The sequence below is a fragment of the Heloderma suspectum genome, chromosome 2, assembly GCF_057233095.1.
Source record: "Heloderma suspectum isolate Gila_16-S chromosome 2, 16-S_ref, whole genome shotgun sequence".
NCBI lineage: Eukaryota > Metazoa > Chordata > Lepidosauria > Squamata > Helodermatidae > Heloderma > Heloderma suspectum.
The window spans coordinates 100,212,244-100,221,880 of NC_139459.1; positions in this window are offsets into that span (position 1 = coordinate 100,212,244).

Sequence of the window (9,637 nt, forward strand, 5' to 3'; positions counted from 1 at the left end):
GCATTTTGACCATCTTCCGACCTGGGAGTCCCATCTTCTGATGGTATACCGACATATTTCTGGTTGTGCTGATCCATTTAGTTTTCATGGCAAGAATACTGGAGTGGGTTGCCCTTTCCTTCCCCAGGGATCGTATTTAGTCTGACCTCTCTGCCATGACCTTCCCGTCTTGGGTGTCCCTTCACGGTTTAGCTCATGACGTCATTGAGGTGCTCAAGCTCCAGCACCACGACAAGGTAACGATCTCCTTTGCTGAAAAATACCCTAACCCACCCCAAATGCCTGCCCGAACAACCATGTTTTTAATGCGTGGTGGAAGCTCATTAAAGTGGGGGCATGGCAGAGTTCCCTAGGGAGGGAGTTCCCCAGAGTGGGGGCCACCACAGAGAAGGCCCTGACCCTCGTCCTCACCAGTCTGGTTGTCCTGGCTGATGGGATAGAGAGAGGGCTATCCAAGGCTGATCTTGTTAAGCCGCCTGTCTGGTGTTGCTGGAGGCGCTCCTTAAGATAGGCTGGGCTGGAACTATATAGGGTTTTAAAGGTCAAAACCAACACCTTGAATTTCAATTTGGCCTGGAAAACAACAAATATCCTTTCCCTAAGAAACCTGTATATGAAATTGTTTGACATTTCTGCCTCATACAATATTTTTTTACTCATCAGTTGAGAAGCAAATATGTAAATACACTTTTGACCATGAATAATACCATCTCACACCTCCATTACGCAAGTAACTCTTTCACCCAAGTGATACAGCTTTACAATTCAACACTCTTTCTTTGGATACTATCCAGATTATCTTTCCAATTAGTTTGTATAAGTTACCCAGAATTTATTGTGAACCTGCATGTATCTTCATGTATCTTCCCTTTAATTTCTGGTCCAAATTACTACTTTTTACTCACATTTTCAGTTTCTTAATTCTGTATCGTTAAGCATTTTTGTTGCTCTTCTCTTGGCCTTTCATAACAAGACATCCAATACTGTTTGGAGAGAGGTGGCTTATCCATTTCTCAGAAGTCTTCCTAGCAATTCCAACATTCTTTCAAAATCCTTCAAACGTGAATGGTGCTGTTTTGGCTATATGAGGATCCACACTCAGATCCACACTTGCTATTATTACAAAGGACGCTGCTTAGCATTAATATAGTGCGATAAACTTTCCCTATGAACATTGTTCAGCATATTAAACAGCGTTCACGTGCACTATCATATGAATCTTACAACAACCCCGTAAGGCAGGCCAATATTATTGTCACCATGTGGCAGATGTGGTGTGGGGCTAAGGGACCGCAGTTAGCCTAAAGTCATGTAATTAATTTGTGGCTAAAATAAAATTTGAACCAGTAACCTGCACCCTTTAGCTCATTCTTTTACCAGCTATGCTACTCCAGAGTTCCTCAGGAAGGGGCTTTTAATTACAGTGCCTAGTAACTCTTCTGGCTGCTAGAAAGTGTGTGGAACCTCTTTCAGCCTGAGGCCCAAATGTAATTTAAGAGAAGCTCTCGTGTTTCATTCCTGTGGTGGGTGGGGCTGAAGGCAAGGTCGAGAGGGGGGATACCAAAAATGCCGGCATATTTTAGCTTATCAGCTCTTGCTGCTAGTATCAAAGCCTTAGGAGAGGCATGTCAACCAGTGCTGTGCCAAAAATGTCCCCTACATTTTTTCCCAACCATTCTCATTCAATTTGATAGAAATGAAATTGCTTTCAAAAAGGAATTCAAAGGAGGAGAAATTTTGGAGAAATTCTCATGGGTTGGGTTTGGGGTTCTTGTGCTTACCTTACTTATGAGGTGGCCAAGGAGTGTGCATGAGTGTCCTATCTGTCATCATACAATAATCTCGGCGGCAGCCTGTAGCCTCCTCGGCTTCCCACACCTCAGTTAAAGCCCTCATGAGGAAGAGATCATGAGGCAATTCCTCCCATGGGGCTTTTTCAGTTCAGAAAATGCAGGTGGCCTGGGTGGATGCAGAGCAAAGGAGAGATATGTAATAGAGAGAGGAAACACACACAGCACACTCAGCCACCTCACAATGATTAGGCAAGTTCAAATATACTACCAAAAGAAATTCAAAATTCTGCCTTAAAAAAGTGGAAGCCTCAACACAGTTGATGCTCTTGCTGTTTACAGAAACAGTGCAATAAGCCAAAAACCCCTAGGAAAGAAAGAAAGAAAGAAAGAAAGAAAGAAAGAAAGAAAGAGAGAGAGAGAGAGAAAGCAAGCAAGCAAGCTTGTGCTACAACAACCCCCACCAATAATGAGCCCGATCAGTGTGAAACTGTTGGAGACTTTCTCCTCCCCAGAAATTCGGCAAAATTGTTCCCCTGATTTCTCTTGTCCACAATAGGCTGGAGAATTTTGAGAGGCCATTTGTGCACAGCTCTAGTTTCAACGTTTCAGAATGGTGAAAAAACTGCTTAAAAGCCAGGAAACCACCAAATGTTCGGTGGTTGAGGGAAGGGGGTGGGGCCAGGAGAAGGTGCCATGATCATCTGGGCAACCCCAGAGACCCGGACTTGGCCCCCCAAGTGCGCCGGATTTGGCCCATGGATCTAAGATTATGTACCCCGCTGTATTGTATGAGACGTCTGTATTTCCTGTATTACTCATCGGCTTTCTAATCCACCAGAGAACGCACCCGTTCTGCATCACGAATACATGCCAGCAGGCAGCTCCACAGCAACAGCAGAGTTCACATTCCCACACCTGACCGCACAAAGACAACCTGGCAGTGGGGATGTTAATCATGATGACAAACCACAAGCTCTCAGGCCTTTGTCCGCATTGGCAAGTGTGGGCTTGACACTGAAAAGGGATCTTTGGGGTTATCAATCATTCATAACTTGCAGGGGGAGGGGCGGCCCAGGAACAGATGACTTTAAAACTAGGTGTGTGCAGTGAGAAGAAGGAGGAGATTGCCCTCAAGCATTCTAGGAAATCAAGTACCAGTGAATAAGAAATACTGGGACACAATTTGCTTATGTCACCTCCTGTGAACCTGCAGCCCTTAAGGAGGGCTGTATTATGCTGCAATTCCACAGGAGACCCAGTAAGGATGAGGGAATTGCATTGGGCATAGAATTCAGCTTCCAGGGAACTGCAGGTTTTGTTTTTAAAGCATGTTTCTAGTCCTTATGGGTGTGCAGATATGCTCAGCCATGTACAGGCAATGCCCACTGAAATCTCAGAATTATTAATATTATGTTGTTGTTGTTATTATTAACAAAGGTTCCTCCTCAACAAAAGGAGCCTTCCTCCAAATGAAGGATTCCTTCCATCTGTAGAAAGAGTCCTTCTGTCAGAAGAAGGGAACATCTGGATTGAAGCCATGATGGTAATCATGATTCAATGTTTACCCCACCTTTCTACATGGTATTTAAGGCACTTTACAGTATTACATGAGGTTCCCAGGAGCTGGGGACAGGGCAACTGTGTCACACAGAGCTCCCCACCTCTGCCTATGATTAGCAAAGCTAAAGTAACTTAGGCAGAATAAGACAAATAATGCACACTTGCATAATTCATTCATACAGGCTACAGAAGTCACCTGTTCTTGGTGTGGAATTTGGCTCCTTTGAGCACAGAACCTTTGTTGTTGTTGTTTAGCACAGGCCCTTGATCTTAAAGCGAGTTCTAATTGATTCGTGATGGTTTATTTCAGCCTTCCCCGATATTTTGCCTTGCAGATGTGTTGGACTACAATTCTCATCATCCTCAGCCAGCATGCCCAGTGTGTGTGGTGGCTGAGGATGTTGGGTGTTGTAGTCCAACACATCTGGAGGCCGCCTGGTTGGACATGGCTGCTTTAGTTGGTGGGAAGATTGAACTCTATGCATGCTCAAAGGTACTCTTGTCCAGTCCAAAAGTCTCAGAGCTGCACCCTCACAATGAAAACATATTTTAAGACAAAGTGCCCTGATGAGTCCTAGTTCATATTAACCTCCAGGAAACACAAGAAATCCCTTGCATGCCCATGTGAGGACAAACACACTCTTTTGGAAAGGGAAGATATGCCCTTATTACCATTTACAGACATGGCCTTAAGAGAAAGGAGAAGGCTGGGAAGGTGTGGGTTCACAATGCTGAATGAGTCACCTTAACTCCATGGCAGACCACTGGAGGCCTGTCGATCAAACCCATCCCACAGAGGACGGCCTGTTTGTGCCATTCACCTAATCCATAAAAGGACCCTTTTAGCCACAGACAAATACTTCACGGCAGCTTTAAAACAGAAGGGAAGTTGTCAGAATCCAGATTGCATCACTCACATGAACATGAAAAGTGCATGGTTTTGCATAATCCTCAACATGCCAGCATAGTCTTTGTAGAATATAATACTTGGAATATTTTAATCCTATTTTATTTAAAATGTTAAAATGTGTTCTTCTAAGCCTTTCACATCAGACGGACAAAATTACAAATAAATCCCAAATAAATTAATTTTAAGATACATGCCTAGATTATCCTTTTGGGTCTTTGGCTTTTAAATTTATCTTATTTCTGCTAAGGCTCTTTTGGTCTATTCACAGTTCATCTGTGTCGGTGTGGTGGTTTCCTGTGTGATCATATGCAGATGTGGGTTTCTTACAGTTCACCTTATGACTCTAATCTGTTTATAGTTTGCTGCACTACCCAGTTTAGTCCTACTGAGACTACCATGCTCGTATAGGGGGTGCATACCATTTTCTTGAATGTTATCTATCTTTCCAGTCTTAAAGCTTGATTTATTTTATGTATTTGTCTTTGAAACATTTTTGCCCAACCTTTCATTGCTGTAATTCCCACCAAGGAACCCAGGATGGCATACGCAGAGCTATTTTATCCTCATAACAACCTTGTGAGGCAGTTCAGGCTGAGGAGGGGGCCACCCAGTGAGCTTCATGGCTGAGATGACATTTGAATCCAGGTCTCATTAGTCCTAGTCCAACCACTACGGCACAATGAAAATGTGTTTTAAATACAACAGCAACACCAATTAAAAAAAATAATATACAACCAGCTGAAACCCAGTGAGTACCAGTAGCCTTACAGTTCAAAAGGCCTAGGCAAACAAAAAAAGTTTTCACCGAGACTTCACCTAAAAGCCAGTCAGATTGGCACCAGTCAGCTTTATAGGTGTACTGTGTACAGAGCAATGCTTCCATTGAGCAACAGAAACTGAATACTAAAAAGTATACAGACAGATTAACAACTACCCTTGATAAATTAAAGTAGGAGCCCCACCCAGAAGAGAAACATCCTGCTCCAGCCTTATGTTCCCACATCTGGAAATGATAAATTTACAAGATTGGGGAGAACTAATGTGATGAGCTGAAGGCCTCTAACACTACTGCAGCTCTTCCATCATTCTACAATCTGAACCTTCCCGCCTCGATCCCTTCTGTTCTCCTTGCCTCCCCATGCCAGAAGAAGTTACTTTCCTTCAGACCAGTACTGGTGTTTTCAAAACTGCTAGGAAAGATGGACTTTCACAGGAAGCAATGCAACCTTCCCTAACCTGGTGCATTCCAGATGTTTTGGACCTCAGCTACCATCAGCTGCAGCCAGCTAATGGTTAGGAATGCTGGGACTTGTTGTCCAAAACATCTGCAGGGCACCAGCTTGGGGAAGGCTGATCATGCAAGAATGGAAAGTTCTAGCCCGTCCCTAAATCTGCAGGAAATCAATGGGGTTTAGGGAAATCAGTGGGGTTTAACTCTTTGTGTTAGGGAACACAAGAGCACCATGGTCCATGGGATGGATGTGTATGGGATTTTTGTGTTCTTAGACTCTCCAAATCCCTTAATCCAACCCTAATTAAAAAAAAAAATTATCTGCCACATCATCCACAAACAAACGCCCAGTTCCTGAACAGTGCCCAGTTCCTGAAACTCGATATTTTCAGTTGAAGACATGATGCTCTAATTATACAGCAAATGCCATCAATTATTCCCTTAAGGCTATCACATATGACCCAAGAGCAGAAAAATGTCATGAAACGGCACTGCCTTTAGGCACTTCTAGGTAATGTACCCTATCTCATTCATGGAATTTTAGGGTGAAGGCGGTGGGGATGGGAATGGGGGTGGGGGGCAGTTTCAGATGTCAGCCTCTCATGTTTTCCTACCTCTTATTCTGCCTTTTTTCTTACCACAGCAAATCTGTTCAGGAATACATGTGTACAATGTTTTTTTCACTGGTTGCTCTAGCATTCCCCCCACCCCCAATTCTGCACAGCCCAGGGATAGTTGATGATCAAATGGTAATTATTTGGCCCTTTATTACTAAGAAATTATGCTGTGTGTTTCAATAACCACCATTTTCCACATTTTACAAAAAATAAAACAGAATGTCAAGTGTTTGCCCAACCTCCATGTCTCTGCAGTTCACTTGATCCTCTAGACCTGCCTTCCCCAACCTGGTGCTCTCCCAATGTATTGGACTATAATTCCCATTGTTCCCGAACAGCATGGACAGCCAATGGCCCTGCTGGCTAGGGATGATGGGAGTTGCAGTCCAATACATCCGGAGGGCACCAAGTTGGGGAAGGCTCCTCTATACCAAACTTTTCTCTAATCAGATCCCCTTAAGGTCAGCAACAGAAGTGCATGTCAGGCCCAGTCAAAAGGGGAAGGAGGAGCTGAGACAGAAGGAAGGTCGATCTATTGCAGGGAACACAGCAGAACAGAACCCTCTTGCCACAAGCCTTCCTCAGAGGGTTTTGTAGATGGTGGAGAGTCTCACCTGACCTGGCTCCTGTCAAGCTGGAGGTAGTGTAAGCCAAGGTGGTGGAAGAACAGTTAGGAAAAATAGGTTAGAAAGCCCAAATGGCTATACCTAGTGGCAAGAGCAGAATCCCGAAGTTGCTGAAGCTGGTTAGCGAGACTGACCTTTTAGAGGAGGCTTTTGTTAGGAACCTTCCAGTGGCTTGATTGACGTAGGGTGGCCGCTTGCGAATTGTCAAAAAAGAGGACATGCATTGCCAAAAAAGAGGACAGAAGAGGACACTGGTATTCATTAAATTTGCATATACTTGTTCATAGCTATAGATGCAAATTTAGAATGAATTATTATAATTGCAGTAGACATACACTGCATCTCACCATGGCCTGGAAGACTATGACCAGGTGACATGTGTGCCTTGCTAAGTCTGCTGTAAAGGTGCTGTTGATGGGCACCATCAAGGCCCAGCTCCTCCTTCTCATGGTTATCTTTATACTGGACTTTGCCTGGACAGCCCTTCAAATAGAGGACACCTTCAAAATAGAGGACAGCCCTCTGGCAGCCCTTCAAATAGAGGACTGTCATCTGTGAAAGAGGCCACATGGCCACCCTAGATTGATCTTCCTTCATCACCCTCTTTCAGCCAGAGTGAAGCAGGGGCATAGGCTGAATCTGTGTCTTCCATTATCTGCTTCAGAAGATGTTGAAAGATGTCAGCTTTCCTACTGCAGTACACATTTGATTTCCTGTTGTCTTACCAAAATGGCGGGGATCCTAGCATCGGCTTGGACAATGGAGCTGCTTTTTGAAAGTATCTTTTCACACTGGCAAAGGTACGCAGAAATGTGGCAAGTCTTTCCTACGGTTGACATCCCAATAGTGTGTGTGTGTGTGCGTGCACGCGCGCAAAGGCCCAACACTGAAATATTACTTGGGATAAATGTGAACTTGGTAAGCATGCGAATGCAAGACATACAGCACTCAGAGAGAGAGACTCTGAAATTATCTACTCCTACTCCATAAACATCATAGAATGGGACCCAGAACAGTGTTTCGTAATGACAGAGTAAAAAAAAAAAGGCAGCAGCCAGCCAGCCTAGCACCTGTTAGGGATGTACGAAAGGTACTTACCTTTCAGGGATTATACTGATGGTGCGGGGGGAGGCGTTCCGTCCCTCCCCCCGGAATCCTCACTGGGGGGGGAGGCGCTCCGTTCCTCCCCCCCCGGAATCCTGGCCGGCCAGCTGTGCTCCGCAGTGATTCTGCAGAGCCGCCGGCCGGCTCCGCCAGCAGCCGGACGTCCGGCCGCTGGCTAGCAGGGACGCAAATGGTGGCGGCCATAGCCGCCGCCGTTTGCGTCCCTGCAGTCAGCCGTAATAGGCTACGTAAATGTTTACGTAGCCTATCACGGCTGACTTAAAAAAACAAACACGCGTACACAAATAGCGGCGGCCACGGCCGCCGCCATTTGCATTCCTTATTTTGGCACGTCTTAGTCTACGTAAACATTTACGTAGACTAAGATGGCGAAAATAAGGGGAACGCAAATAGCGTAGACGCTACGCTATTTGTGTTCCCCTTTTCGCCGTCTTAGTCTACGTAAATGTTTACGTAGACTAAGACGTGCCAAAATAAGGAACGCAAATGGCAGCGGCCATGGGTGCCGCCATTTGCGTATGTGCGTTTTTTTGTTTTTTTTTTTAAGTCAGCCATGATGATAGGCTACATAAAGATTTACGTAGCCTATCATGGTGTTTTTTTAAAATCTAGCCGTGATAGGCTACGTAAATCTTTACGTAGCCTATCACGTTTTGTTTTGTTTTTAAACCTGGAAATGGCGGCGGTGGCAGCCGGTCGGAAGACCGGCTGCCACAGCCGCCGAACCGCCGCCGCAGCCGCCGCCACCGCCAGGAAGATCCGCCCCAGGTAAGTCCCGTCCCGGGGGGGTGGCGGGCCGTTCCGCCACTGATTTCGGGGGGCCGAATGCGCTGGCATTCAGCCTCCCCGAGATCCGTGGTGGAACTTTTGTACATCCCTAGCACCTGTACATATAATTGCACAGCAAAGCAGGTGCTCCTCTTTGTCTGAGCCGGCCACTAATTTAAGCAAACCAGTTGGACTCCACCCCACCCCCCACCCCCCACCCCAGGGCTGACTGACATCCATGGCCCTGTGGGGAAGGAGTGAGGGAGCAGGCAAAGGCAACAACAGGGCCTGCTCCAGTTGGACTGCCCCTCCTTTGGGAGATGAGAGGGGGGAACAGGGCCATCCCACCAGCCCTGCTGACAGTCTACCTAATTCTTTTTTCTCCCCTCCCCATTGCCTTTTTCTTGTGTGTTGTGTCTTTTTTACATTGTGAGCCTGTGGGCAGGGACTGTCTTCTTTCTTCATTGATTGTAAGCTTCTCCGGGAGCCTTTTTTGGCTGAGGAGTGGGATAAAAATACAATAAATAAATAATAAATAATAATTAACGTATCCCTTGCTTGGGCATGGCTCCAGATGTTAGGAATTCAGTAAGAAAATCACATCTCCAGTGAACGTTTTCTGCAGCCGGAAACGTTTTCATTTCCAACATAATGAGAGAGAGGGAAGGTCAGCTTTCCCGTTGCTCCCTGGTCGATAGCCCAACCTTAATCGGCATGCCTCTGACTCAATGACGCTAAACTGCTGCCTCCTGTGGCAACTAGGGAGAAAAGGTCCTGCTGTTAGGGATGGTGGAGAACTCCGCCACGGATTCCAGTTCCGGAATCCGTGGCGGAACGGCCTCCTCCCCCCCCCCCGCGAAATCCCCCTGGGACGGCACTTACCTGGGGCGGATGCGGCGGCGGCAGATGCTCCGGTGGCTGGTCTCCTGGCCGGCCGTGGCAGGGCTGCTGCCACCGCCGTTGCTGTCCTTGCAGCCGAGATAGGCTACGTAAGAATTTACGTAGCC